The sequence below is a fragment of the Chiloscyllium plagiosum genome, chromosome 36 (genome assembly GCF_004010195.1).
Source record: "Chiloscyllium plagiosum isolate BGI_BamShark_2017 chromosome 36, ASM401019v2, whole genome shotgun sequence".
NCBI classification, from domain to species: domain Eukaryota; kingdom Metazoa; phylum Chordata; class Chondrichthyes; order Orectolobiformes; family Hemiscylliidae; genus Chiloscyllium; species Chiloscyllium plagiosum.
Window position 1 is genome coordinate 10,380,152 of NC_057745.1, and position 5,725 is coordinate 10,385,876.

Below are 5,725 nucleotides of genomic sequence, written 5' to 3' on the forward strand. Positions count from 1 at the left end.
CTTTGAGTCCTTCGTGATGGGGGATGGAGGTGTTACAGGGACTGGATGTCCATGGTGAAGATGAGGCGTTGGGGACCGGGGAAGCGGAAATCCTGGAGGAGGTGGAGGGCGTGGGTGGTGGTCACGAACGAGGTGGGGAGTTCTTGGACTAATGGGGACAGGACCGTGTCGAGGTATGCCGAGATGAGTTCGGTTGGGCAGGAGCAGGCTTACAGGGACTGGATGTCCACCTCTGAACCTTGATGAAGATGATTGGGCCCAGAAAATTACCCTCACTTTCGTTCTTGAGTTCAATTCTTTTGTTGAACTTTGGACCAAAGCTGCAATGGGGTCAGTAGTTGAGTAGACATGACAGAACCTACATTGAAAGTCAGTCAGCAGGTTATTCTTGTGGAAGTGCCATGTGATAGCACTGTTGATGATATTCCATCATTTTGCCGAAGAATGAGAGTAGACTGATGGGTCTGGGCATGTTTTTTGTATTCATTCACAGGATGAGGGCATCGCTGGCTGGGCTAGCATTTATTGCCAATCCCTAATTGCCCAGAGGGCAGTTAAGAGTAAACCACATTGCTGTGGGGGCTCTGGTGTCACATCCAGGCCCGACCAAGTAAGGATGGCAGTTTTCCTTTACTAAATGACTGTAGTGAACTAGACGGGTTTTTCCTGATAATTGACATTGGTTTCATGGTCATCATTAGACTCTTAATTCCAGATTTTTAATTGAATCTAAATTTTACCATCTGCCATGGTAGGATTCAGACCTGGGTCCCCAGATCATTACCAGTGTCTCTGGGTTAATAGCCTAGTGATAACACCATTAGGCCATCATCTCCCACACATGTTCCACCGGTGTTCTAATTATATGGAATCACCTCGGCTTGGGACAGGAATATTTCAGGAAACACAATTCTTCTGTACTATTGCCTGAATGTTGTCAGAGCCTTTGTCTTTGCACTAACCAGTTGCTTCAGCTCTTCTGATTTCATATGGAATGAACTTAATTGACTGAAGGCTGGCATATTTGAAAAAAAGTAAAGACAATGTCAAAGAGAAGGACGTTGAGAGAAATTGGCTAACTCCTTCAAAAAGATGGTTCAGTCATGATAGACTTGATGGTCTCCTTCTGTGCTACACCATTCTGTGGATTAGATCCAGCATATTGCATGGTTGAGTATAAGTGATAATTAAATGTCTGGATAGGTGATGTCTGCACATGGTGACAAAAAGTCATGACTGAGTAGAATACTTGATGTTTCTATAGTTAATGAGTAAAATGAACAGCTGGAACATTTTTGAATGAAAAATTGCATTAACGTCAAAATAAGCTAATTATATTTTTAAAATAGCTTATCTAGAATGGAATGATTGCTGCAAAGTCAAAAGGAAGATGGCAATTTTTGCAAAATGATCCAATTTTCAAGTGCAAGGAGCTCACAGATTTTTGAAATCCAAAAGCCAGTTTCTGCAATGATTGTCAAGCTCTTGACAAGGAAACAAGGCAAAGACATCTCACAGGGGTATTGTTATTTTTTCTTGAAAGTTCAGGAACAAAATATAGGAACAAAATGTTTTATTTTGTAAGTTCTGCTGTGTCTTCACTTCTATGCTCAGCCACTCTCTTTCAATAGACAATAGGTGCAGGAGTAGGCCATTCTGCCCTTCGAGCCTGCACCACCATTCAATATGATCATAGCTGATCATCCTTAATCAGTATCCTGTTCCTGCCTTATCTCCATAACTGTTGATTCCACTATCCTTGAGAGCTCTATCCAACTCTTTCTTAAATGAAAGACTGGGCCAGAGACTGGGCCTCCACTGCCCTCTGGGGCAGAGCATTCCACACAGCCACCACTCTCTGGGTGAAGAAGTTTCTCCTCATCTCTGTCCTAAATGGTCTACCCTGTATTTCTAAGCTGTGTCCTCTGGTTCGGCACTCACCCATTCACTACCTACCGTACCTGCATGCTTACCTTCATTGACTGGTGCACAAGAACACCCAGATCTCTTTAGTCAAATTCCTGAAACCTTAAGTTACCTCGAGAATGTCATAGAATCATAGAGATGTACAGCATGGAAACAGACCCTTCAGTCCAACCTGTCCATGCCAACCAGATATCCCAACCCAATCTAGTCCCACCTGCCAGCACCCGGCCCATATCCCTCCAAACCCTTCCTATTCATATACCCATCCAAATGCCTCTTCAATGTTGCAATTGTACCAGCCTCCACCACAGGGAAAACAGCCCCAGCCTGTTCAGCCTCTCCCGATAGCTCAAATCCTCCAACCCTGGCAACAGCCTTGTAATTATTTTCTGAACCCTTTCAAGTTTCACAACATCTTTCCAATAGGAAGGAGACCAGAATTGCACACAATATTCCAACAGTAACCTAACCAATGTCCTGTACAGCTGCAACATGACCTCCCTACTCCTGTAATCAATACTCTGACCAATAAACGAAAGCATACCAAATGCCTTCTTCACTATCCTATCTACCTGCGACTCCACTTTCAAGGTGCTATGAATCTGTACTCCAAAGTCACTTTGTTCAGCAACACTCCTAGGACCTTACCATTAAGTGTATAAGTCCTGCTAAGATTTGCTTTCCTAAAATGCAGCACCTCGCATTTATCTGAATTAAACTCCATCTGCCACTTCTCTGCCTATTGGCCCATCTGGTCAAGATCCTGTTGTAATCTGAGGTAACCGTCTTCGCTGTCAACTACACCTCCAATATTGGTGTCATCCACAAACTTACTAACTGTACCTCTTATGCTCGCATCCAAATCATTTATGTAAATGACAGAAAGTAGAGGACCCCGCAGACTTGAAAGAATTTCTGGGATTTACATATTAATGAACCAAAACCTGCAGTCTACTCTAAAAGATGAAAGACTTAACAGCAATCTACATTTGTTCAACATGTTGTTTTAATTGCTTGACACTGCAATCTTTTGCTATAAATTCTGTGTCTCATGATCCTGCCCCTCTAGTTGCCTGATGAAGGAGCAGCACTCCGAAAGCTAGTACTTCCAAATAAACATGTTGGACTATAATCTGGTGTTGTATGATTTTTAACTTAGACAAAAATAGATACTTTTCTATTTTTCATACGCAACTAGAATCACACAGCACGGAAACAGACTCTTTGGTCTGATCAGTCCATGCTGACCAAATTCCCAAATTAAACTAGCTTGACCCACATTTCTTATTAATGAACTTATCCAAATGTATTTTAAATGCTGTAACTGTATCCACATCCATCACTTCCTCTGGAAGTTAATTCCACACACAAACTACTCCCTATAAAAAATTGATCCCCATGTCTATTTTAAATCTTTCTCCTCGCACCTTAAAAATATGCCCCCTACAATGCAGGACTGCGGTGGTTCAAGAATGCAGCTGACAATTATTTTCCCAGTGACAAATACAGATGGGCAAGAAATCACACCCGTATCACATGAATGGATTTTTAAAAATCTTTAATGGCTTGAGGGTGGAAAGATGATTTTCAGGGTCTTCAGGGCATTGACTAGGCACTTGTTATCTGTCCTCATTTGCCCTTACAATTAAGTCAACCATATTGTTATGGATCTGGAGCCATTTTTTGACCGGACAAGGGTGGCAGAAATCCTTTCCTTAAGGATATTAATGAACCAGGTGGTCTTTATATGTCAATCAGGTATTTTGTTGTGATCATGATGTCAAGCATGAATTCTATTTTACAGATTTAAAATTTGAATCCAAACCCCTTATTTGTTGTGGTGGTATTTGAACTTGTACCCTCAGAGCGTTAGCCAGGGCCTCTGGATTACTATTCCAATAGCATTCCCACTACATCTGCATCTCTCCTGGTGCCCTAGCCTACCTTCCATGGTCATTGAATTCTGAAGTGGGACTTGAACCTACAGCTTTTAGCTCCAGAGCTAAGGACAATACCCACTTACCAAAGTACCTCCTCATTTGAATATGAAAGATGGAAAGAAAGGGAACCATGTTTAATTTTTACAACCACCTGATGAAGGACCAGCGCTCCCAAAGTTAGTGCTTCTAATTAAACCCATTGGACTATAACCTGGTGTTTTGTGATTTTTAATTTTTACAAAGTATTGATTTAACTATTTTTGGAGAATTCTGTGTACTTTGGGTCATTCATTAGAGGGAAGAAGATACAGGTTGTTCTGCTGTGATGCGCATTTCGTCACTGCAAATTGGCTGTAATGCAATTGATGAATTGTGACCATTGTTTTGATAATGCATACTTTCTACTGAATGGGTATAGCAATTTTCTATTAGCGATCTTCTACAGCGCAATTTTCTTTAGCGATTTTCCATAGCGTGATTTTCTGTAGCACAAGATTGCAGACGAACACAACTGCCATGTTATAGCAGAACGATCTATAGAGGTATGAGAAGAAGCTGGTGTTGATTTATGAGGACAAAAGGTGATAGTTATGGTTCATTGAAATGGAAAAGACTAAAGAGACACTTAATAGAGATTTTAAAAATTACAAATGGCTTAGAGAGGGTAAATAGTTAAAGGTTGCTCCCACTGGTTGTAAAGTTTTATTATATAATCCTAAATTCAGAATTATCATGAGAAAAATGGAAGAACAAGTTAGAAAAAATAGTTTTAAATATATGGATATTAGAAAAAAGAAAGTTTTATCGCTCGTGGCCTGGAAGCAAAGATTATAAAAAGAGTAGAAAAATATTTTATGGAATTGGCAATTTAAAAATTAGGAGAATATAATGGACTATGGGGATATGGCCTCAGAATAAGTGATTCCACTTGTGGACATAGATCTCCTGGTTTGATGTACATTGCTATAGCCTTTGGAGATGCTGCTTTGGTCCTTTTGATCTCAACTTCCTGGAAAACCAAGTGGACCATCTCCCCATTTTGGCTTTTCACAAAGAACTGACCTCAGTTTAACCTGCCTCTTTAAGAATTCTGATTAATGATGTGCTGTCAAATCTGACACTGGAGTGATATTGCTAAGCTTCCCCAGTACTGCATTAAAGTGTTAAATTAGGTTATCTACTTGGAATGGAGCTCAAATCCATAAACTTTGACCCAGAAGGAAGAGTACTAACAATTTAACCATGTTGATATCCATTTGGAATAAGAAACAGTGAAATCTTCACTTAGATGGAAAATTGTTCTTTCTTCTGTATTACTTTGGTCCATAGAGTAACTAGGTTTACTGGATTTCAGGAGTCCATGAAAAGAAACAAGCTTTATTTTCTTCAATCCGATGTATGTATCTGGAACAGTGAGGCAGACTGTGATTTGTTGTCAAGTCTCATTTTACAACAACAAAATCACTAGTCTTCCATACTGTACCAGATAATTGATCAGTTGGTAATGCAGCATCCAAAGCAAGGCCTGTCCTTTTTGACCATGAACCATATGGAATAACTGAACTTTTGTTGACCTAATGGAATCTGAAAGAGTCCTATTAATTAGTACTCATGTTGTTTTTTATTCTTGACATATTTAACAGTGAATTTATGCAACTGGGAAACAGACAAAGAACAGATCTGTGAATAGGAGTTAGACACACTTTTTAATGCTTGTATAGGATGTGGGCAAGGCCATTATTTGTTGTCCATTCCTAATAATCCATGAACTGAGTAGTTTGTTAGGCCATTTCAGCAGATGGTTAAAAGTCAACTACATTGCTATGGGGCTGGAGTCACATGTCGGCCAGACATGCAAT